The sequence below is a fragment of the Neopsephotus bourkii genome, unplaced genomic scaffold (genome assembly GCF_033783945.1).
Source record: "Neopsephotus bourkii isolate Nb327-2 ecotype Australia unplaced genomic scaffold, CSIRO-AGI_Nbou_v1 NB_1655, whole genome shotgun sequence".
Lineage (NCBI taxonomy): Eukaryota > Metazoa > Chordata > Aves > Psittaciformes > Psittacidae > Neopsephotus > Neopsephotus bourkii.
In genome coordinates, this window is record NW_026902129.1 from 6,866,350 (window position 1) to 6,892,863 (window position 26,514).

The 26,514-nt window shown below is 40.3% G+C and overlaps 1 long non-coding RNA gene across 1 annotated transcript in view; it reads right to left on the reverse strand.

The window, feature by feature from the left end:
- Positions 1–24,398, reverse strand: part of LOC133223882 (uncharacterized) — a 147,864-nt gene extending 123,466 nt beyond the window's left edge. Inside the window, exon 1 of the long non-coding RNA XR_009728720.1 lies at positions 24,286–24,398. This is a non-coding gene — a long non-coding RNA (uncharacterized LOC133223882). The remainder of the gene's footprint in view (positions 1–24,285) is intronic.
- Between the last annotated feature and the right edge of the window lie 2,116 nt (positions 24,399–26,514).

Here is a 26,514-nt window from a genome sequence, read left to right on the forward strand (position 1 = left end):
TATTGCACTTGCTCTGTAATAACCAGGAGAAAGAGGTAACTACCACATTCCTAAATGAAGCTGCTATGCAAGCAGCCAAACATTGCAAAACCGGAATGAAGATGCCACCTGCAGCAAGAATGGACACAAAATAATGCAGTTATATGGAAACATAAATTACTCCTTCTGGGGAAAAAAAAAAAAAGGAAACTGCTTGAATTGGGAAGAAGAAACCTGGAGAGGGAAATGATGGAATGCTCTAGGTGCCATGCAGATGAGTACAGACAAACCAGTGCTAGCCTCAGGAGGTTTGCAGTTGCCTTGTCAGGCAGGAAGATGGGCTTAAACAAAGAAATGTGAGTTGGGGAAGCAAGGTAGCATTAAAACAAGACTCTATCATAAAAGCAGCTATGTCTGTATTGCAGAATCACAGAATAGTTTGTGTTGGAAAGGACCTTAAGGTCATCCAGTTCCACCCCTCTGCCATGGGGAGGGCCACCTCCCACTAGACCAGCTTGCTCAACCTGGCCTTGAACACTGCCAGGGATAGAACATTTACCACAGAACTTTGGGCAACCTGTGCCAGTGCCTCACCGCCGTCACAGTAAAGAACTTCCTTATATCCAACCTAAATCTCTCCTGTTTAAGTTTGAGTCTCCCCTGTTTGAGTATTAGATGCCTTTGGTAAACAAGATGTGAAGCACCAGCAATAAGAAAACTACAGATTTTGGGGCTGCCTGCTCAATCATCTGAAAAAGTAATTTGTCAAACAATTTGAAAGGAAGAATAAAACTCAACAGTAAAAATGCTTTCACTTCCTAGTGTTTGGAAAGGAAACAACAAACGGCCCCTTGGTTAGGATTTATAGTAAGACATTTCATACACTACTGAAAAAGAAATGTGATTCATTCTTCGCTAGCAACAAGGTAGATGAATAGTTACAGGGCAATTTATATTAACTTTATGGCATATTTTCACTTTTTTAGAGTGAAAATAGTATCCGCTATTTATACATTTATTCTTTCCCTAGTGGTTGCTGGTTTACTATTTTACTGGAGGTACCACAAGTTAAAGATGGGAAAACACATTCTGTCTAGTCTAATAAGTTTTCCTCATCCTTTCCAAAACAGAAGAAACTTCTTCACAGTTCTTCTGACCACTCTAAATGATTTGGCCATGACTTCATCAGTGCCTGTTGGCACTTGCTGATTCAATCACTATAAATGAGGTTGCCAGAGTTCTAGCCCAGAGAACATGAGACTTTCTATGTGCAGCCACTGACCCTTCAATGCAAGGTCAAGTCTCAGAAACTCATGTATCAAAAACAAGCCAGTGTTGGCCTAGTCTCACCCTTGTTTTTGCAACAAGAGATCACTGACTTCTGACTCATTTATCAGCTGCTGAAGATTTGTTTGTTTGTTTTTCCTTTTATTGAACCAAATGTTTCTTAGATGTCTGCAAACTTTGTTTTCATTTTATGTTTTTCTGGAAATGTGTTTTCCTACAAAGGTTTCTGAAGCAGTCATCGTCTCTTCTTTCCCAGATCTTTGTGTTTTGGGACACAAAATTCAAGTAGTGACCTGTCTACTGCCAGATGCACGATATCACATTATGTGTAGCACACAGGAAAAGTATGCCTAGAACCACAGATTTCCAAGAACTTTAGTCACTTATTCCAGGAATAATATTCCTGGTGTACATCCTACTGAAGCCGTGACCGCTGGGTGCTGTTTGTTCACATATGCTCACAGCAGGGACATCAGTTCCATAACCTGTACATTGTTATATTCAGCTAGCTAGCCCGCTTTCTAAGTTGTATTTTATGGTTTGTTCCTGGCATAACTCTTCCTTGAAAAGCTACTGTCCCATGTTTCTTTCATACCTGAAATCAGGCAGACGTGAAGACATTTCTCTCTCTGTGACATCCCATTATTCAACTAGTACTTAAAAAAGCTGAAGGTATTTCAGTAAAATTCTACAGGAGAAAAAGAATGGTGGTTCGGTGATAACAACAAAGACAGATGTAGATAAAAACCAAAACAAGCAATTGCTTTGTGTTACAAAAACACTGGCTGAAAAATGGTTCTTTAACTCACGAGTCAACAGCCTCACTGCGCAAGATACACTTGTACAATGGATTAATTCAAACTGAATATAATCCCAGGGATGAGGAAAGATGAAATCTCTTCTTTCTGTTCTGTGATCTCTCTTCCACCCAACTACACCTGATACTCTGGTAACACCTGGACAATTTAGCTGTGTTTTCTGAAGTGCTAAATAATATGTTATCAATTTTATCTCCCTTATGTTTATTTCTGAGGTCAACCATTTCAAACCTATGAAGTCTGTCTCCTGTATCTGATAACCAATGTCTGCTGAATAATGCAGGACCTTGTTTTCATAATATTCTTTCAAAATAAACAGAATCTGATCATTTCTTACATAGATGGTCAGTGAAAAGAAATCCAGCGGGAGCACTGTTTTACACAGGAAGTTTATGGCAGAGCCTGAAGCTTAAGCTTCATTTTCTGCCAAGCTGCTGTTCTGAGCCTGAACCGTATGGACATCCTTTCATCTCCCCATTTATAGTCAAAAGTATAGTCTATTTACATACTTAGCACTTGTAACAGTTGAGCTTGATCCCAACCACAGTTCCCCCCCCCCCCCGTGCTACTATGACCAGACAAACAGGGACAAAATGTTTCTATTAGATAAAGCCAGATTACACTCATCACACAACTCCAGTAGACTGTCTATGGGGAGAGGTGAAACCGCATCTACTCTAATTTGCTTTGGCGTACAAACCACTCTCTTTACCTGTTCTGAAGGAGCAAAAGGTTACGTGTACCCATCAGATAGACTTTTGCTTTAATGTCTGACTGAGCAATTAGAGATTCCTTAAAGAGTTGCCATGATTCTTTTCCTGTTACACTCATTTATTTACACAGGATTGTACATGATTCTTGTCGCAGAGTACTGATACAAAAGAGGAGCATCCAGTTCTGTTCAGCTACCTGAGGTGTGAGTAGAAAAGAAGTGTGGGGTAGTATTTACTGAAGAAAACATGGCAAAAAAACCCAAGTGATTCAGGACTGGAATTTACACAACTAAAAGGTACTTCAGTAATCACAGCATGCTGTGTAGCAATCTGCCACCAAGAACAGTGGCCAGTAAGCCCATGTGGGAGTTGAAACTATGTACTGTAGACTGGGAGTACCTAACCCTGACAAATACCTGAAGATTTCTACTTCTTTTTGCACTTTCAGAATAAGCAAAATTAAAGGTAACGCTTGAGGAATACATATTCCTACGTGTCTGTGATAAATAGCAAATATCACTTCCCTGTTTGAAACTGAGAGCTTGCCCCCACATTGTAAAAACGAGTTTGAAAGGAAAAAGTGACCCATGAGAAAGCCTGATAAGGCGGCAAAAATCCCTCCTTTCCAAATCACCTTTCCTTTTAATCAAATGCTACATAGGGACTGCCACAGGAATAACATGACAGCCCATTGCTCACATGAGAGAATTCTTTGTAGGAGTTTTGCTTGGACTCAAAAACTCCAATGTCTCTCATCTGCTGCCACTACTTTGATTAGCTCGCTCTTTTCATCTCCAGTTCTGATGCCATCAAACTCAGGGAAGCAGGTAGTTAGAAAGGTAGGGGGTTATGAGGAGGGTGCTGCCTGTTTGGATTCATTTAAAATATTCTTTGTTGTTTTCAAAGTATTTTTACAAGGGTAACTTGCGAGTGAATTGTCTGAGAATCAAAATAAAACAAAACCATAAAATAAAACCACTGCTGCTTTCCCAAGCGCTTCAGAGTGCCGACTGCCAGAAAGAGGGGGTGGAACGGGAGGAGTTCAGCTGGCAAAAGCATGTGCCATGGAAAAAAGATTTTCATTAAAACACTAAACTTTTTATTTTTATCAGTTTAGTTTGGTTTTCAATTTTTTCAAAAGTACTTTTTTGTTATTGTTGGGGGTTTTTTTGTTGTTTTTTTTTCTCTGACCCATTTGTAATGTCCTGGAAAGATCTCTTCTGTGTGCTAAAACAGACTTTTGGCAAAATGAAGAAGCTGGTCCCTCAAAAAACCTATCCACAGTTGAGAACATTTATATTATAGTGAAAGAATTGGAATGTTTTCAGCTCACATTGTCCGATACATAGGTGGCAACCACATATATGTAACAGGAAGCTTAGTCTAGAGCACCCATTCAAGAGGCAAGTTTATTTACACTTCAAAGTAACACTGGGAATTAATTCAGGGATCACTGGCTGCCTGGCCAGAGTGCCGTATGTGGATATTCTCAGGGCTTTGTTAGACATTTGTCAGTGAATTTAAGTGCACTGGCTATAGCTCTTGCTGATGGCAGGTACCTTTCAGACCCCTGCTTGTTGTCAAACCCTGAAAACAGAGAAACAATCAGCATAGAGCATTAAGTTCAACCAGCAGCTAAGAGATTAACCTGCTGTGGTGAGCTCCCCCAGTTCAGGAGGTAGGCTGGAAAGGTGTTGGATGTCTGTGACTTTGAGGCAGCAAAATGTAGTGGAAGATGGGATTTGTGGGAGGTCATGAGCAGTGGCAACTTCAGGGAAATAGCTCTAAGATGCTGTTAATTCACATTCTGACTTACTGAAGTAACTGTACAGAGTAGACAACAAAGAAATGCAATTCCAGGTTCCACCTATGACAGAATTGAATCTGCTTCCTGCCTCAGATACCTCTCTATCAGAAAGAGACAATGTAATTCTAACTTAGTGGAAACTCTAAGAATAACCCCAGTAACACTCGGGTAAAGCCATGATAAGTGATCAAGAATCAGAGGATCAATCTGGAAGGGACCTCAGGTCAGGTAGCTCATCTTAAGTGATGAGGTAGATAATCTTAGCGTGTAGTGAATTAATGACCTGACTTTAACAGCATGCAAGATCATGAGCTGGCAATATAGGCTAGCGTAAGGCATCCCTGCCCCATGGCAGGCTGATGATCTTGAGGTCCTTTCGAACCCAAACTCTTATATGGTTCTGTGAATATGACAGGCAACTTACTTCTAAATACTAACAGTCATCAAAAACTTCTCAAAACTCTGTACTGACTTCTAATTTCAAACTTAGTTTCATCACCTGACAAAACAAAGGGTGAAACATAGGCTACTCTCAGAAGAAAATTGGAAAACTCTTCTAGTAAGTTCATAGTCAGCATTAGGACACCACTACAACAAGCCCGATTCTGATTTTTCCTGACTTTCCACAAGCTATTTTAGAGAAAAGGGGGGGTGGAGGAAGGCTTTTCATCTAAAATATTGCATGTGTGGACTTCCAAAAAGGAAAATTGCCTGTCTCAAATGAAGTGAATTAGACAGTCTTCACTCCAATATCCTTGGCATCTCTTAGAAGACATTTCAGAGAGATCTGGAGAAGATTCAAGATACGTTCTTATAGGTGTAACTCACTCAAAGACTCTGTTCTGCTTGATCTAATCAGCTGCAGTATCTGCCTCTTCAATGCGAGTGTCTAATGCTTGTGATTAGTCATCATTAATATCATCTTTTTAGGCAACTACAGGATACTTTCTCTAAAACATATTATAAATAATTGTAGTAAATTGTGAAAGTTAGTATTTGACTCGTTTTTTCTGAGCTCATACAAAGGATGAGATGACCACGTTATCTCTGAAAGGGCATCTGATAGGTAATTATTTTGCGCCTGTATAGTGCATTAACTTTGAAGAGCATTAACTTCGAAGAATAACCTAACCTTAGCAATTCAAAGTCCCTCCTAGGACACTTACGTTTTTGTTCTGGACAGAAAACTGCATTGAGAAATACAGGTTTTAGTGCTATGGGAATACTATAAATCTCTGAAAGACCAAAGTCTTAAGGAAAGACTCAGTAGAACTTGCTGGAGCAAGAACAACATAAATTACACATCTTCATCCTGTAAGAACAGGATTTCAGTGCAGCTAGTCAAAATATTCTTCTTCCTAAGGTTTTCTGTTTAAGACCAGCTATACCACACAATCAAAAGTTAAGCTCTTCAGGCACTCATACAGGCACTTCATGCCTGTACGTGAAAACACAGGAGCTATACGCACTCATTTCTAACACAAAGAATGAGATTTTCTTTATATACAAGAATTTGGATTACTTGGATCTACAAGGGGCTTCTATGTGCACTAGTTCTCAGGCTGAACTAAGAGAGAAAGCTATGAGCTGAAAAACAATGGAAAAAATACATGGGGGGGGGAAGAGAGAAATACATTGAAGACAGGTATCTCCTTTACCATCCACTCTTCCTATGCGAAAAATCTGCAAGGCATCTGGCCAAAAGTGGGAACACTAAGTAATAACTTACAATAGAATATAGCAAATTCTTTCTATTCATTACTAGTTTCACCCACACTGATTTGCTTGTGAACTCAATTATTCGCTTATTTTCTCAAAGGAGATTTCACTCAAAGTGTGTTGTCTCTCTTACTAATGTTGGGCTTGATCAATGGCTTGCTGAAGAGGATGGAATTATATGACTAGTTCAAGAAGCTTTGGAATAGGTCCATGTTTCCAAATTACTCACCACTGCCTCACTGCAAATTAGGATTTTTCTTTGCTTTGAGATTGCCTTCAAACAGCCTTATAACTTTCAAAGAGCCTTGCTGTTTGAAATAGTATCTCTTTTAAAGTAATAGCCTGCATTGGGTTCAAATTCATACTGTTCTTGTCAGTTATTTATTTTCTGCTGACCTGTTAGAGGTGTATTTCCCTTCTTAATTTATAGTTCTTGTGAAGAACACTGTTAGTATTTTCCAGGATATCCAACAGCTACCTCAGGACGAGCCAGGTTGCAAAACATTTTCCTTTGGTTCTGATTATTTTCTTCCGGATAAAATTTTTGAGAGAAAAAGTGAAGCAACTGTGGGGGATAACAACATGTGTGCTATAGATGTGCTTTTCACATGTAATTCAAGAGCAGCAATTAAGATTTTCAAAAGCATTTAGGTGTCCATGTACAGCTTCACATCTCATCAAACCCATCTCTATAGTAAAAAGTTACTATGAGATTTTACATCTATAGCTATGAAAATCTACCTTTTTTGTATATAAGTCTCAGACATGTTTCCTTTCTTCCTTCCTCACCTTTGCCCCCCCATCTGAATGTACAATCTTTTCTTGAGCTGGCTTTAGGCTACTACTGGCTCTTTTCAGGGCATCCTTTGTATCATGCTAGACTCTTTAAAGACACAGCCAGTAAGGAACCATGAAATTATCTTCATTACCTTTTGAAACAGTGACCTGAAGATTAACATTTCTGTTTTCAAAATACCCAGTTATATGGTTTTCAGGACAGAATATTATTGTTTCACTGAACATTTTAAAGCATTTGGGGGGGGTTGGAACTTAATGATCTTAAGGTCCTTTCCAACCCTAACTATTCTATGATTCTGTTCTATGATTATTCATTTGAAGAACTGGATGTTGGCCAGAGACAGATCTAGAATAAGCAAGTTTATCATATTTTCTACTTATTAGCCAAACACTTTATGATCTCCATAAATAATCATACATCTGGTTTACATTGTGAAATGAGTATTCCAATTACAAGATTTTGTTTGTCTGGAAGGGAAAGTACAAGAGCTGCATTCAGCTTTGTCTAAGACACATTTTTCAATTATGAAATATTTGAAATCGTAGTAATCAGAGTGAGGATCTCCTTTACCTACTTAAAACTTTCATCAGAATTTCATAACTGGGGCACCCAAAACCTAAAATATTTGTTATAAATGCATCACCTTGCAGTGTCTCAAAAGCCTGTGATATTTTTACAGGTTGAAATACCACAGGCAGACTATGATCAGGACAGTTCATTCTACCCTTACGCTCTATAGCTTCTCCTGACCTGACCATGAACATTTGGCTAATGCCTAACATACCCAAATCTCTTCCTTTTCAGTAATTCTCAGGATCTTTTTAATTAAAAAATACATTTTTTGTTTCTGTGACAGTGCTGGATTTGTAATCATTGGTGGAAAAGTTTTTAGAGTTACTACCTTGCCTGAGGAAACATGGCTGTCATCATAAAAACTATCCTTTCACGCAGCCTTGAGCATCCTCCCAGTTCTGTTTGTGCTTTAGATTGGTTTATAGCATTCGTAAGATAGATGAGATTCTTCTGAGTATCATAAGACGACCTCCTTCCTTGTAAAGAGTCTCCTCTACCCTAACTAAAAGGTCAAGCTTCACATACAACATTTTCTTTCTGTAGTCCTCATCACCATGCTCATTCCATCGCTGACAGACCTAAAATTCACTCACTTTTATCTTCTGGCTTCTGCCTTTTTCTTTAGCAATAGGATCATACACAGTGTGATACAGTCTCTCCTCTCCCAAGGAAAATCATACTTAATGCAACTTTCTTCACTCAAAACCTTCATCTTACTCATTCCTAAGCTCATAGAAACAACATACCCACTGATACTATTTTTCAGTTCATTTGCGTACTTCACATATTTTAGCTTCGGTTATTCACACTTAGCTGAAAACACACTTCAGATCTCTGCTGACTCCTTAAAATGTCATTGTTTCTTCAACTTTAGGAGAGGTGATAACCACACTCATTGTCTTTAAGATCTAGTTCTACCTTCATTTTTCCTTGTTCTCATTGTCTATTTCTTTCACGTGATTTTTGGAGGATTTTCTCATTCACCTACACCTTTTCAAACAGAAATCAAGAGAATGCCAGTAATTCTCTGGCATTCTCTATCATCTTCCCAGGTCACAACTCTAAAGCATTGCTATACCACTAACTGATGAAATCCTGTGCCTCATCTCCAACAACAGCTGAACACAGATAATAAATAAATAGAATAAACAAGAATATTTTAACCCTCCCTCTGACCAATACACCCATTTGCACCTTAAGGAGCTAGACATACTTCCTGTGCATTTAGCCCTCAGTGGGTTTCTGTGGCATATAATAATCTTGCCTCCCGCATAACCTTTAACCACAGGATACTGTGAATGCAAGAACTTCCACAGCTTAACTCCATATTGCCTGAAGAATTACCACCTTCTGCTTGCCTTGAGCCTGCCACTCTCCCCTAATTCTTGATTACAGCCTCATCCAAACATAATCAGTCCCTTTCCAAGCCACTAGTGATTTTTTACACACTTGTAATCTCTCTTCCAGGATGAAGAATCCTATTCCAGTTTTCCCTTAAAAGGAAACTTACAGTAACTTACTGGCATAACCAAATGATTATCATCTTACAGTTAGTCTGTTTTTCTAGGTGATTTTTAAGCATAACTGTTCAACAGACGTTCCTCAGAAGTACACCATCACTACGACTCTGCTAATAAATTGCAGTAAGAATTATTAAACTTACAGAATCTCCAAGAAGCTCTTCTCTAACCATCAAGTTGGTGAAGACTCACATCTTACACCACTGCATTATGTCACTCTATTCTCTAGCCTTGGCAATTACAAGCTTACACAACTTAAATTCGTTTAGACATTGACCTTCCTACTCCACAGTTCTTCTCTGGCTATCCCTTATTTTTATTCCTTCCCTGTATATAAAATAGAAGCTCTCCTTCACTACCCACACCACCACCCATTCTATTACAGGGGGTTAATTCCTCACTTGGAGAGGGCAACGTCATAGCTTACTCTGTACCACCATACTCATTCTGGACAAAGAAACTGCACATAAACACACAAAAGCCAATCTTAAACATACCCTTTTCCATTATACCTCAAAAAGCCAACCTTCAACATAAATTGTAAACTAACAGTTCTGCTCTCACAGCCTAATATGTTGTCTACAGTCTTGCTCCACTGGTTTACTCCTTTGCCCTGCCAACTCCTTTATACTTTTCTTTCTTACACTATTGGACAACTGTTTTGCAGAACGCAAAGGTTGGACAACAGGCTCCTGATCCACAGCTAAAATTCCTTAGCACCAGAGGCCATATCCACAAAGATATTTATAAACCTAACTTTCCAGTGACATCAGAGGAGAGAAAGGCAAGTAAGTATTTTTATGGTCTGAACTCAGTAACATTAAAAGATGAGTTTTAAAATTTTTCTGTCATGAAAGCAGTTTCAGCCCTATTGTATAAAGACAGATTGAGTTTACACATCAAAGTACTGTTTGGTTTTAGTGTTTGACAGTATGTGCAAGACCCACAATTTTTATACATCATCTGCAATTTTGATTATGGTAATATCAACCAGCTGATGAACCTTAACTAGGAATAACAACAACATCTAAACTCTGTATCCCACAAAATACACTTCGGAATGATACAAAGCACAAACACATAAATCAGCTGAAATACATGAAGAGAGTTCACATTTCTCTGAAAGACCCTTACTGCTTTCCATCAGTTTCAGAACCCTGCCACTGAGAAACATTAAATGCTTGCACTCATTCTAGTGTTTTGTTGTAAGGATTTTATGTTTGACTCACTGTCAGTACCTAGCTGGCGCTGTCATACCCAGCCACAAGGGACTTTGGCTGAAGAGTAATTGTATGTATCTTTTCACAACCATCTTGGGGGTTTTCTACATTTGACAGATTTTTGTGTCTAGTCCTAAAGCTTCAACTCTTTTATTTGCACCACTTGAAAAGCTTGCCTAGCCAGCCCACTCCTGCCTCACTTCCTTGCTGTTCTCCATCCTGCACAGAACAGCAGCTAAACAGTGAAACGTGGCACTTCACCTCTACCATCTTTTGCTGAATGTCAGGGGCCATGAATTCAAATATTTGCAGTGTCTGCAACTACTTCTGTGAAAACACAAAAAGTAGTACTTCTTGCACCCGCCCATAGTACTATACTTACTGGTGTTTGCTATATTTCATGTCTTGTTTTCCCCTTTTTATTAGCTCTAGAGCTACGGTTTTATGGTGAACTCATGAACAGCATGCCAGATGAAGAGTACTGATCGCTGTTTTCACAAAAATAGGAAGTTCTGGCTTTGGTGATTTTGAAGTTTTGTTAACCGGCATCAAAAGTCTGCTTAACAAGAGCACTTTGCACTTCATAATCTATCAATTGTAAGCTGTTTTTTCTCTATTAGTAAGGATTATCACTAGCATACTGCTGCAGTTCATGCTTCAACAGTAAGTAACCACACCTGCAACATGTTTTTCACAACAGGATTTATCCTTCCTCTGAAGAACCTCACTTTTGAGAGACTATTTTCAATATCTCATGCATCAGATCTGTTTGCTATCTTTGCCAAGTTATGTTTATGTGGTTCTAGTACTTTTTCCTATTACTAGATCCTGTTTATAAAATATAACTTTATTCTTTCAGTGCCTTCCTTGAAATGCACATATTGGGAAAAAAACAACAAAATCATTCTAGCTTCTTCACAAGCCCAATAGAAAGGAGCAATTGAACTCCAGGGATAAAGTGAGTAATATTGCACTGTATGACATACGGACTGACCAGCCAGATAAGGACAAGAGATCAGCAATAACTGTTATTTTATGACATAAACAGCAAGAGAGAACAGAGACAGGTGAAGTCCTGGAAAACATCACCTTGTACTTGGCATGGTTGGGATTAAGCTGCTACTGGCACATTCATGCGAGCTTGTGAATAAGGGGTTTTCTTCCTGCTCTGGGACCTCACAAAAATATTATCTGCAATTTTTCACAGCTGGCTATGTCCTACAATATTCAAGTCTCAGTTTTTCACATGTCATCTCAATAACCATTAAGTTAATGTGTTTTTCACACCATGCACGCAAAAACATTTCTCTCCAGCTAACTTAATATTAACAGTGTCTGGGAATGATAACCCTGAATTTAAGACTTATTTTTAAGTAATCATATGCAAAAAACAAACAGGTCATTTCCCTTTAAAGGACATTCTTTACTGCCACCATCGTGTACCAAATATTTCAGAGTATTTTACTATTTTTATTCAAATGCTTAACAAGGAACATGGCAAAACTTATTCTAATGTCACCTCAGGAAAAAAAATTACTTTGTTGCTGTGATTTTGAATTTGAGAAGCACGTTAAAAACTGCTGAGATCCTAGAGAACTAGAGCCTGTCTCAGCTCATCACTATGGGGTAATCTAAGCACCATCCAAAAGGTTCCCCTCTGTACACAAAGGCCAAAGATTATTGCATGGAAGTCAACTGCAAACTCCTTCTTCTTCTCCCCTCTCTATCATATACTTTCATATCCACTTACCTTTGGCTCACTGCCCTCAGGATACATATGCAGCTGGCATACAGGAGTTTTGTAGGTTTAGACATCTGAGTAATATGGACGCAGGGAAGACACAAAGATTTCATGCTGTTAGGCCTATCCTTCCTCAGCTGCGTGTGCTTACATTGTTCTTCATGCACAAAATGATTTCACCTGATTGCTGTTCTCACCTCACCTCCCACTGCCCTCCTGCTTCTTCACCTTTTTCTAAAGAAGCTTAATGCCCAATCACCATCATGGCACTGCTGCTTTATAGACTGGGTTGTTTTGGCCTGTGAGAGTGAACATGTGGTTGTCTTATTCTGTACTATATGGAGAAAAGGGCAAAATATCTCCTCTATTTCATTCAAGTTACAGTGAGTTTATAGGTTTAATATGCACACAGCCTCACTAATCAGGGACAGCTCTTTGCACAATGCAGCCCCCCTTTTTTGTCCTGCACAGTCCTGTAATAAACATGACATTGTTTTTCACACTGTTATATGCCCAGATTTTTTCTACACACAAGCCTAGGACAAGTCACATATCACTGTTTCTTATGGCACAGGAAACACACTCCATGTACTTGCAAAGCAAAACATTTACTGGGATGCGTTAACAAAGAGTGTTGAGTGAGCATTGCAGCTAAGTGATCTCTGTTGCCTGAGAGGAGGCTCAGGGGTAGGGTTTCCATGTGGTAGAGCATGGGACAGGGTGCTATTGGGGACAACTGGGCTGGAAAGGGAAGTGCTGTGAGATTTGACCTCTTCCCAAAGTTTTCCACCACTACACCTTCCCAAATCTAGATTTCTGGCAGAGAATGAATAACTGTAAGTAATTAATTTCAGGCCCTTCCCTGGTACAGCTGCCAGCTATAGGCAACAGCCACCTTTGTCTGGACCTGCAGGCAGCCCTTACACTACCCTTACATACACAGCGTATATAAGATGTTTAAATCAACAGTTAGAAGGCAGAAGCAAACATAGAGCAATGGAATAGGCTTTCATGTCCTGCAGAGACTTGCCTTTTGAGTTCACCATGAGGAAACTGAAGTTCAATTGAATAGGTTGTTATAAGAGCCTATATTCACCATAGAAAGCAGTTTCTTTAATAGGCTGTAAAAGGCTAAAACTCAGATGGTAAAAAGTAAACGTCTCTTAATTATCTCCAAAGGATTTCTCCCATCTTTCTCTGGAGCGTCAGGCATGAAGCATATATTTAGACAGATGGGGAACATAAAGGCACTTCACTGATCCAGTATCATAGGTCTTTGTGTCCTTCTGGATTTTTCTTGGATTTAAGTTTACATAAAATACTCTAATGCTTATGGGGTAACAAGACTGAACAGGAAGGAGGCTCATTCTTGATATTCCGTCATTTCGATTTTCCACACACATCAGGCATGGGGGGTATGTAAACTTAGAGAAGCTGCAGAAAGAAGTTTGTGCCATTTTGTTTGAGCTGGACTACGTATGTTATAAAACACCAGTAGATCTTGTTTAGTATTTGCATACAAATCTAAAAGCATAAGGAGGCCAACAAGGATGAGATGAAAAAAAATTCCATGATGATCTGGGTCTCTGAAACTGGAAACCTGGTATTTCTGTTGAACTTGTAGTGCACTAGTACTAAGGTTTAATTCACCTCCAGCACTAGCTGTGCAGCTGAAAACCTCTCCTACAGTACATTAGCAAAGAGTAGTAAATATGATGGTGAAAGGTAGAGAGGTGGACGGAGGCCAAAGGTACATATTAAGAAATGGGTGCATAAGAATAATATATAGATAAGCTCACTAATTCCATGCAAAACCTCCGAAATGAAGGCTCTTCTGAAAATCTAAAGCACAGCCCCAACCGCACATCAACAGAGCACCTGGAAAGCTCTTCAGCCTTTGTATGGAAAGGTAAACCTATCATTTCCTCCATGACTGCAGCCAACCCTGAGGACTCAGTGAGTTTCAATTGAAATCATTACATTTTGGAAGAGACCCATGTCACAGACCAAGGTTATTTGGGTCCTGGTATCTTTACTGGTTTCCAGGGCAACTCTCCATAAGTTACTTCATCTCCTTCTTAATGTTTACTTTGCAGCTTCAACGCTGCTTTCAGAAACTCTGTCCTGGCTTTATTGTTGTCTTGCTTTTGATATAGGCCCCTACATTTGACATTCATACAGACCCTGCCAAAAAATAATGTGTTTCAACATACAGCTAACAACAAATTTCATCCTTCCCAGCTCACTGTGGAACAATGAAAGTGAGACTTTTTCCCCCCCAGCAAATCTAATAAATTTATTACACTGACATACCATATTTACCATTCTTTTTTAATGATGAAGTTGACATCCCATGATGCCATAAACATCCCATGATGCCACACATGTGCTGAAGTATGCCGTTCAATTCTTTCTTTGTGCAAATAAGATGCAAGAGGGAGAAGGAATTAACCACTGTGACACATTGCCAGAATAGCACTTGCAAAAAGATGAAATGGTTCCCTGGCAGTCAGGAACAGAAAGGCCAGGGGAAACCATGGTAAAAGTTTGTCAAGCAAAGGCAAAGCTGATCAGCTTTAATTAAAATACCTTTTATTGGCTTTCCTGTAGTAATGCCTGGAAGCCCCAATCTTGGGCTGATCTCCACGCTCCCTGCACTGCACTCATGCAGGTCCTTGCACACCAGAGTCCATGTTCTCAGAGGTACTTTCAAATGACCTTGGAAGGAGGTGGAGAGTCCTAGTGCCACTATACATACAGCATCTGGGGCACATTACTCTTGCAAAAACAATTTTGTTCTTTTAAAGAAATTATTGCAATGAACTTTTGTTATTAGGGCCAACCTAATCAGCTGCAAGTCTGTTAGCACAGTAGAGGAGATTGGCATTGGAAAGGAATGTAACAGGAAAACATGTGACTTGGTTGGGGGTGTTGTTTGTTTGTACTTTGCTATTATTACAAGCAGTTAATCCGTTCTAGTCTCCAATGAATTCCACCAATATGCAATCCTGGGGAAGGGCACCATCTGAAGAATGCATTCTGCATTATTTTAGCTTTATCAAATGTTCTGGGCCAAATCTGCGTATTGGCAAGTCTTCGGTGGACCTCAGCCAGCTTGTATTCAGCTGAGTATCTGGCCCAGTAAAAGTTTGATTAATACCATATTCAGTGTTCTAACCCCAGTGCAAGGCACATTTGCACAGAACTATCACTTATCTAGTAAACGAGTTTTTCTGGGGAAAAGAGAGGATGTAACTGAATTAGTTTTAAGTTAGGTGTTTTACCAGTAACCAGCAAGACCAACTCTGTTACTTATAATAAAGAAATGTTTTACCATAATAGTAATTGCCATAGACTATACTGACCTGGTTTATACTAACGGATGAAAACCGATACCCCTTCACAACTGCATTCTATTCACTATTGTATAACTGAAAAATCTCAACACTTCACTATCACAGAGTTCTCATCTGTGTACAAGAAGGGGATATTCAGGCAAAAAAGCAAAATATTATGAAGCATCACTTGTGCAGTGTTTTATAAACTAAACCCACTCATCAAAATATCATTCTGAATGACAACAATCTTCCTATTGTTTAGTGTTTTTCTTCTCTTTCACCTCTTAAGTCATCTCTTCAGGAAGAAAGTAAGGGCAAGATTTCCATGTCTGTTGTCATCTCACTGCCTTTTATTGAAACTCTTCGGTTTCTTTGAAAATTAGAGTTCCAACTCTATATTCAAGACTGAATATCCAACTCCCTAAGTCCATAAGGGCTCTATAATTCGTTCATTGCACTACCTTACCAACTGCCATTTCTGACTGCTGTTACACATTGAGCAGCCCCTTCCACTGACCTGCCTACATTGTGCCTCAACTGTGAGCACTCAGACAACATTTACAGCCTATCCAAAACTATCAGCTGAAACTTTCCTCTGGAGGTTGTAACACCTTCACTTCTGCATTGAATTTAAGATATCAGTGGAGAAAACACAGTAGGCTAATGGCTGTAACACCATTCTTCCATTAGGCATATATGAGTGAAAACTAAGAGGAAATGATCATTTTCTGTGACTTTCTTTGCTGGTATGTTGTAACTAATGTCACCAAGTGAACGGTATTTCTCTAAACTCTTAACATTTTCCAAAACTTTTGTACAAATACAGTAATTCATTTTTACCTGGCTTACACTCTTGTATGTTTGCTTTCAACCCCCTCTTAAGAGAAAGGGTTTAATAAAAATTATACTCACATGTTGATACAACTTCTAAGCTGAAATGGACAGTTTGTTTTAAGATTATTAAATCTTAACTTTTAGGCAGAATAGAAAGAGAATAATATTTTTTTACCTATAAAGACCAGTTCAGGCTGCTTTTTTGTCAAGTCTTCACAAAGAAATGTCTATATTGCTGCAAAAAATATTACTTAGGAACTTTGAAGACATATTTAAAATATTTTTTTTTCCTTAACTCTCAAGAAAAAAACTAAGTCAGTCCAATCAGTTTGATCTTCAAAGCAGTCTATATACACCTCTTTAAAAGCACTGCAGTAGACAGATGACACACCATTACCTTATAGATGAGAAAGCTCATCAAAGAATTTACTTAATGCACCTGAAAAGATAGGAGTAAGGGTCAGTAACTATGCTAGAAGTCAGAACTGTTTTACACTGAAATATTCCTGCAAATGCATGTATCCGTTTGCTGTAGCCTCTTCTTTAAGGTTTGATACCCTGAAATGAACAGAAATACATCCACTACGGTCCTAACTAGAAAGCAGATTTTAGGAAAAGCACCTGCAGCCACACTGAATGGGAAAACCTGGAACAGCTCCAGCAGCAGAAGCTGTGCAGCTTGGTTGTCAGAAAAACATCCACATTAGATCACCACTGGGTAAGTTTTCTGGGGCAGAAACAACAGGGCTATTTAAGCTGCAATTAGATGCACTCCTGCAGATATATCTAGATGAGAAAGGATGGAAATCTCTAAGGTGGCAGCTTGCCAAATTGCTTTTGGGATCCTAACACTTGTTTCTATGCTGCTTCTGGAAGAAAAAGGCAGGCACTTAATGATGGGCCTATGCAGAATATAAAGAACTTTAGTTTCACTATCTAGAGCAAGCATTAGAATTATGCATTTGACTGTCACCAGCATCACCAAAGCTGGCCACTGGTAGGTTAATGTCATTGTCTGGCCTGTAACACTGAGGTGCACATAATGCAAGCAAGGATGGATGGAGAAAACTAATGCTTGACAAAGGGTCTGAACCTCCCAGTGGAGGAAAGTATTTCCAAATAAAGGTTGCACCCAATGTCAGCAGACCTGTATCAATCAGCAGAATTGCTGCAGGCTGGAGGACCACACTAACTGGTTTAAGTCTACTGACCTCTATTCTAGAACAAATCCAAGTCAAGCAAAGTTTCCTAGTAGGGACACCAGCTGTTAACATCTCATCTAAACCTCTGGATCACTGGCTGTGGCTTTCAGTCACATGTAGTTTTTTTATGTTTTACTGGCATAAAAACTTTTAGTTATACTGCTTTAGCCTGTCCAGCCCTTGTAAATTATTTATTAAACTATTCCAAAAGTTATACAAAACACTGTTTCTACCTCCTTGTAGCTGATGTCAAAACTCAGCTTCTGTGCATGAGTAACTATAGGAAGAAAGCAATCCAGCTTCATGGAGCTTCCTGGCAGAGGGGTAGCTCATCAAGCAAACAGCAGCAGTTCTCCTCCAACTGGGAGCTCAGTACAGTACAAAGAAAACAAAGCTTGAATCCTGGAGAGGATTAGGAACATATTCTCCAAAGACATTTTCATGGATTTAACAGGAAAGGAGAACAAGATGAGGCAGCCTTGAAGTGAATCTGTAGGGATCTATTGCAAAGATTCATAGAAGCTAAGTTATTTTAACCTAAAACATGTGTATGGCAGTGTAAATGTATAAAAATGAATCCACCTTATGAGGCACTGCCAGGCAGCTGAAACTAAGAATAGGGCTTTTGATGCACATGATGCAGCTATATTTTCAGTAAGCAGAGTAAATTCTCTCCCAGTACAACTTCTCTTCCGTACTCGTGCTGTTTGTGTGAACAGGGACCTACAGCTACCTAACACACTCTGCCCGCAGTGTAAGACTACAGCTAAAAATCAAAGACTTCCAAGTACTTGCCTGCAACCAGGGCATTTGGTAGTTTTTTACAACGGTGTATCTGGATCACATCTTCTTCAGGTTTGGCCTTTTCAAGTTTCAGAGAGTTACGAAACAGCTTCCACAACCATTGTCAGCAATGACTGGAGCAAATACTGAGAAGTAGTAAGACTGTTGCAGTTTCTGACAAGAGTATTTTTTTAAATAAGACTTGCAATAAGATTTGATCAGAATGAATTCTTGGACAATTCAGTGTGTGAAATTCAAGTGACACTGATCATTCCAATTATCCAATCTCCTTATATTCTGTGCTCAATCATGGCTTTGCAGTATCTGCATAAGCACTTTCTCTTGTAAAGCTCAGTGGGAAACATTACATAGTAACTGCACTGCTTTTCTCCTTAAATTTAATCACAGATTTTGCAGACATCTTCCATGAGAATGCCATAAAAACTGTAGGGATGTGACTGAGGCTATATTGCTCTGCTGGTTTTTTCAGATGCAGCAACACTGGGAAAGCTCTATTCTTTTTTTCTTCCTAGTTCTTCTGAGAAAAGCAACAACAGTAAGGCAGATGTTGGATTCTTCACAGAGCATTTCTCTACTTCCCACAGGTTTGCTATAGAGGGCAGAAGCAGGGAAGAACAGTGTCTATGCTAGCAACAAGCTAATTTTTACTTTTGTAAACTCCATAGTTACTAGAAAGCAGCTGATGATACCACAGTATTTCCTCTGACATTTGCAGATAGCAACTACAAACATTAGAAAGTAGCAATCCAACCTGAAAAGCCTCTGAGTAAATACCAGCTTCTCAAATTTCCCAGAGATCTCTGTAATTGCCATATTTAGATGCTAGCATTGAAAATGCACTGGAAGTGGTAACTGGTAAGAGAAAGAACCTGTATGTAGCAATATTTAAAGTTTCCAGTTTTAAGTGCAAGAAGAGACAACTTTAATACACGAGAGTTCAAAGAGGTGATTTTAAAGGCCTGTTTGCACAACTGGCATCCGTGTACTAAGAGGGTCTTCTATTTCTCTTCATAATACAAATGTCTTATTTCTGGATGTTATAATGGCAAAGAAATAAAGACAAAAACAAACAAACAAACAAACAAAACCCAAAACAAACCAACATACACACCCCCTCAACAAACCATGCCCCAGAATCCTTAAGATACTGTCCTGGTTTTGGTGGGATAATTTTCTCCCAGGTAGCTGGTGCAGCGCTGTGTTTGGGCTTTAGTCTGAGAACAGTGCTAGTAACACACTGATGGTCTAGTTGTTGCTCAGTAGCACTTATCCTGACCAAGGACTTTTCAGTCCCATGCTCTGCCAGTGAGGAACAGCACAAGAAGCCGGGAGGGAGCAGAGATAGGACACCTGACCCAAACTAGCCAAAGGTGTATTCCATATCACAGCACATCATGCCCAGTACAGAAACTGGGGGGAGTTGTCTGGGAGGGGCCAATTGCTGTTCAGTTTGGATTGGGTAACGTTCAACAGGTGGTGAGCAATTGTAGTGTGCATCACTGCTGTTAGATATTCTGTTTGGTTTTTTGCTCTCTTTTTGTTATTTTCCTTTCATTATAATTATTAGTAGTAACAGTAGTATTATATTATACCTTGTTTCAATTATTAAACAGTTTTTATCTCAACTCATAGTTTTTTATCTTTTTCTCCCCGATTCTCCTCCTCATCCCACTGGTGAAGGAGAAGTGAGTAAATGACTCCATGACACTTCATTGCCAGCTGTGGTTAAACCACAACAGGTACCAAGCCAAAATGCTTGTCCAGGAAAACACCCATTAACAGTATATTTGAATTCATTTCATCTAAGCCTTTGGACCCTTTAGTTTCAATCCTCCAAAGAGTGTTGAAAATATAACCTTGGGGTTTTTTTTAATTATGCATGGAATATGCAAGATTATAACTGGCCTCTAATTAAACACTAGAATACAGTTCTCCTCCAAACACTACAAAGCATTTCAAAACAGTATCATGCACAAATTCCACTAGAAATTCAATTAAAAGGTGTTACTTATTTAATAACTCTAAAATCCATTCTGAAATGAGCTATACTAGCATCTTTAAGGAAACAAACATCTGTATGTCAGAATGTGCTGGTAAAGAATCAGATGCAGTCCAGGGTAGAGGCTAGTGGTACAGCAGAAAAGAGTGTTATCTTGCCTCACATTTCTTCATATTCCCCTCTGGGAACTTCTGGTTTGACTACTTGCAGATGGAAGAAGGGGCAGAGAGCTAGCAGAGGCACCTCGGTGGGGGCATGGTGCTCCAGTTACCAGAAGAGGGGCACCAAGAGCTCAGGATCCTCCACAGTAGGTTTCTAGATCCCATTCAGACACTCTTCATTGCCCACTTCCACCAAAATCACCTCAGTTTCCTGCATTTTTCAGAAACCAAAGTGGCACCATCCAGTTTGAACCCAACAGCTTCACCTTTAGAATGCAACAAAGCTGTGTGCCTTACACTGGTCAAAAGGACCATCTCCTCCAAGGATACTGACAGAAACAATATGACCCCCGTGTTCTGTGGAACAAGAAGCGAAGGTAACACTGTGCAATTATTCTGTCTAATCTTAACTGCCTGAACAGCACCTCAAAAAGTCCAATTTCAGACAATTCTGTTTTACATTCCCGAGTAGGTCTCAGGCACTGTCCAATCGTGCCATCTGCTGGGCAGAAATTTTTAGGTATTAGCAAAAACTTTTGAGGACCCTGGGCAGTATTTCAGAAAGCATACTGCAGTCCTGGCGATGAAATGGAGATGAAAGGGTGACAGTGCTGATACCTAAAGGACCCACAGGCAACCAGCCTGAAAGGCTAATAGAGGCCCCACACAGCAGTTTTAAAACATTTAAGTACAATTCCAAGTACAGTTAAGCACAAATAGTAAAGTAAATGCAAAAAGTTTCCCAAGAAAGGGTCCAGTTTCCACTCCAACCACCCTTTTCCTACTGAGTTTTTTCAATAACAAAAAAAAAGCAAATGCACCTGAGGAAATGAACTAAAATAAACTTGGGCACAGGAGTAATCTGATGGCCATTGTGACTGTCGAGGGCTCTGAAGTTAAGGTTTGGGTTTGGCTCTGTTATCACACTGCATGGCCAGATTCCTTAAACTTCCCAGGCTTTCACTTCCTTCCATTTCAGTAGATACAAACATGTAACACAGTGCACATATATGTATATATAAAGAAATACAATTAGTCCATACATGACAACTTTGATTCTTTGATTAGCATTTTGGTTATATAAGGAAAATCAGAACTGATATACAACTTCAGCAAAATTACTTCCACTCTCCTCACAAATCTTATTAAATGCTGACATCAGTCAGAAAGAAACCAGTGGGAGGTAACAGCACCCATTGGCTTTCAGTTCTCCTAAACCACCTAGTCATTCATTCTCCCCACCACCCAGACTCCCACTGAGCTCAGCACTTTTCAATCTCCATTTCCCTTGCATTACAATGCACGACTTCTGAAACTCAAGTTACTGTGAGTTAGTACACTTTATCCTTCCTGTAAGAGGAGAAGTTCTGCTCAGATAGGATGAAGTCTAATGAAAAGGAAAAGCAACTGTGTAGAACTGACAAAATGAGCTGGACTATCAGATACCTGGTGTGCTCTTCTTGTCTGTGAGAACGCAGGAAAACAAACTGATTATGTCCTCTAAAGCCTCTTCTTTATAAAAACCCATTTATGTCTACGTCAAATGCTCCTGCACCAGTAGCTTCTCTCTGTTCCCACCCTTTTCTACCACCAAGCTGTCCAAATTGTAACAAAATCTCTCCATTTCTCTGCATAACTTAGAGCTGTCACACAATAGCTGTACAGTCAATGTTACACTGTTAAGTACTGCTGAGCATGCCACTGATTGTAGATCTGAATTACAATCAGTTGCTGACGGCAGCAAGGAAGACCTACAGTCTAAGTATAATTTTGACTGATATATTTGCGTCTATACCCACAGCAGAAGTAAGTGCCATATGCACAGCCTAGTAAGGCTAACACAGAGACATGCATATATGTATATACATCTACTATTATTATATGCATACAAGATTGTTCATATGGCAGCTAAATAATGTATTATAATGGATTATCTTTGGCATTATGAAATTATGGCATTATGAAATTTATATAAAAGATACATATATATACATGCAGCTGCACATGTTAATGTATATGCACATGTATTAAAAGTATTCAGGTATCTTTCCATGATTTACCCAAGCAAGTCATCAGTTAAGCCAACAAAATCTATCTTTATACCTTAATACACAAATGCTCTCCATAGGGTTATGTGCATCCTTCAGGCAAGGAAATTCTACTTTAAATTGCCAATAAAAGATGCAAAGAATGACAACAAAGATGTGTGTATTATGGTTTTAAACAGCTGACGATCAGACAAGTAGAGATAAGCAGATTTGGCTATAGAAAATAAAAGCTAATCCACTTCTTGGTTTATATACACATCAGCTTTCTTGCTGCATAAAAAGACCATCTCTGAAGAGGTTACTGCAAAGCTACTAGGGCATTTAAGCTCACACGTTCACCTAGGCCAATTTAACCCTCCAGTGAAGTCTTCTCCAAAGAAGATGCAAGTGGGCTTTACAGTTTTAGAACATGGAATCACAGAACAGTCCAGGCTGGAAGGGACCCTGAAAGATCATCTGTTCCAACTTTTTGTGGGAAAAGGAAACTAGATGATATTACTGAGCACACTGTCCAATCCATCTGCAAACTCCGCCACATCGCTGGGAACATTTGAATAAGGAAAAAGAAAAGAGAGAAAAAGAAGGCATGTGTCTATGCCAGCCTACCAGTCCCTAAAGCATAGCCATTTTATCCACTGCCACAGCATTGCTGCAGCCTGAATAACAAGGGAGGACAGTGTGAATACTAGGATGCAAACTAGTAACCCTCCAAGGACAGGCAGAGCCAGATGATCTAGAAACACACAGTGTCACATACAGCTCGACTGCCTCAGATATTGTATGTAACCAAACTCTCCAAACCTGCATTGCAAAAGAACACGTGGGCATCCCATAAATCAGTTTGCATACAGTCAGACAAGAATGTAAGTGACATGGTGTTAGATTACCAGAGGTATAATGTAATACATTGATCTATCTGGTGTATTTAATTATCTGCATACATTACATGAGATGAGCATTTGCCACTGGCAATTCTTACTGATTGTAAAAGACAGATGATTCCTTCAGTGTTATCTAATACAGGAACTGATTCATCAAAGCAATTAAATTTGCCCATTATCTATGATCCTCTCTCCGTAAAGCAAAGCACTGAATCCAAAGCTTCACAGCATTGCCAGTCCATGCATGTATCTTAAAACGAAATAAGTTGCAGAATAGCTGGTATTTTAATATAAAACCGAGCTGCTGGAGTCATGTTTATGGAAAACTTCACTGGTTTTCTTTTTACCCACATAAGTGTATTTCCAGACTTCATAATTAGAGATATGTAAATATTAAAGCTAATATTCAGAAGGCAACTGAATTTCTTTTAAAGTTTAAAATCTCAGAGTTGTTCTAAGAAAGTATTTTTTTCTGTTTTGAAACATAAATATATGCTGCTATGCAAGATATTTCCTCATCCAGACTTTGATATAGTCTCCAATCTTAATAGAGAAAGCCCTAATTTTCAAAGCCTGTAACAATTAGATTTGGAAAGAAGACATACCAGCAGGCACTGTTTTTGCTGAAAAGGTTTTTGTAATACCCAATTTCGCTGTGTGTCCAGCATCTAAAAACTGTTGCTGAGATTCAAATACTGACTAGTCACAAAAATCTTTACAAGAACACATTGATATGTTTTGTGCATATGCTACTGCTGGACCATGTAGTGCTCATACTGAGAGGCTTTTTACTGAAAATTAGAAGACTAATGCTTATTTTAAACAAGAAAGAAATCACTAACTTGATTCCAGGTGCTGAAGCCTTAGAAAAACATCCACCCAAGAAACGATGGCCAGCTCTTCCAAAAACTCCAGAAGTCTCAGCAGTGCTGATGCTTCACTGTGAAGAAATGCAAGTTTTCAGTGGTGTAGCAGCATCTGTATCAATTACCTGTCATAAATGTGATCCAGCCCGTTCTACAGTACACAGATGGCAGATAAACGATGTTTCACTAACACTAAGGGTTTTGGAAAAGTGGTGGGAAGGGGAGAGGGTTGAGTTCTCTTTTGGTTGGTGAGTTACACTATTAAAAACAAAACAGTTTACTGAATGGCGAACGCAATAGCTGTTGTATGCAAACTACAGTAACTCCTGAAGCAGACAACTAAACACCCAGCTACGTGCTATATTATAGGTTCACCACCAGATGGAGTGAAATTCACAGAATCACAGACTGGTTTGGGTTGGACAGGAACTTAGGGTCATCCACTTCCCAAACCCTGCCATGGGCCTGGACGCATCACGCTAGAGCAGGTTGCTCCAAGCCCCGTCCAACCAGGCCTTGAACACTGCCACGAATGGGGCAGCCACAGCTTCTCTGGGCACCCTGTGCCAGCATCTCACCACCCTCACAGGGAAGAACTTCTTCCTTATATCTAAGCTGAACTTCCCCTGTTTCAGTTTGAACCCATCACCCTTTGTCCTATCGCTACAGTCCCTAAACAGTCCCTCTCCAGCATCCTTGTAGCCCCCTTCAGACACTGGAACCTGCTCTGAGGTCTCCACGCAACTTCTCCAGGCTCAACAGCCCCAATGTTCTCAGCCTGTCTTCATATGGTAGGTGCTCCAGCACCTTATCATCTTGTGGCCTCCTCTGGACTTGCTCCAGACCCCCACAGTAATATTCCATGTTGCTGCCCTCCCTTTAATCTTGACCCACAAACTCTCATTTGGCTCAACATCTACCCCCAGGCAGAACTCCATAAGCTCCAGCTGGTCACCGACATAAAGCACTACACCCCCTCCCTGCCTGCCCAGCCTGTCTTTCCTAAAAACCCTTTCATACCAACACTCCAGTCACAGACACCACCCCACCATGTCTCTGTGATGCCGATGAAATCATATCCTGGCAGACATGCACACGTGTCTAACTGCTCTTATTTATTCCCCACACTACATGCATTTGTGTATAGGCAGCACCACCCTTTACCCATCTGTTAACATGCCAGACTGAACCATACATTTCATTGGCCTCTCCTTTAACCTGGAGGCTCCATGAAAAACTATCTGAGCCCCAGAGCCCCTAACTGCCTTTCCCAGGGCACTGTAGCATTTCTTAATGCTCTTCAGATTGCTGCTGGCTGTATCACTGGCACCCAAATGGACCACTGAAGTGGGTAACAGGCAGTGGGACTTACTAGAATGGGAAGCACCTCAGCAACATCTCAGATCCGAGCCCCTACAGGCAACACCCCCCCCCCCTCAGGAGCAGGTTGGCCCAACATACAGTTCCCTTTGTACCTTTCAGAGTCACCGACTGCTATCACCCACCTCTCCTTGGAAGCACTGCTCGCTAGCACTGGTCGCCATTTTCTTTACCGGTGGGGGAATTAGCTGTTCTGTAATGGTGGGCGTTGCCTCATTAGCACCCTGCAGAAGCGGTTCTGGGTGGGAACGTCAGGCTTTCGAAGAAGCCGCTAGCATTTATTTATCTTCTTCCTCCCGCTTCTGTTGAGGTTTTTCAGCTACAAGATCTCAACCCCCCCGGACAAACGCCCTCTCTCCTTTCCGTGTGTTCCAGGGGCACATTTGTGTCCTCTGCACCGTGGCCTGGAGGTCCCCCACAGCCTAGGCTTGGAGCGAGCAACCCCACTCCCTCTCAGCCTCCCGGATGTCCCTCAGGCCTTTAACCGCCTCCCGCACCTCAGCCCTCAGCAGCAGGTGATCCTCCCTCGGGGCGCACTGCGCACAGCCAGTCCTCAGCTCGTCCCTTTCTCCTCGAGGGCGATGTGAAAGCACTTTGTACCCGCTGAGGCCGCTCCGCAGCCCCTAACCTCCGCCTGAGCCGCGGCTTCGCACTGAGGTAAACCTTCTCCAGACGCCTTTCCTCCTGCCCTAGCCTCTGTTGCTGTGGTAACGCCCAGATCTCGCCAGAGACTCTCGCGAGAGCTCCACGAATGTAGCGCGTCTCCCGCCGAAATGGCGGGCCCGTGCTCTAGGTGGGCTCCTCCGAGCGGTGAGAACGGGCCGG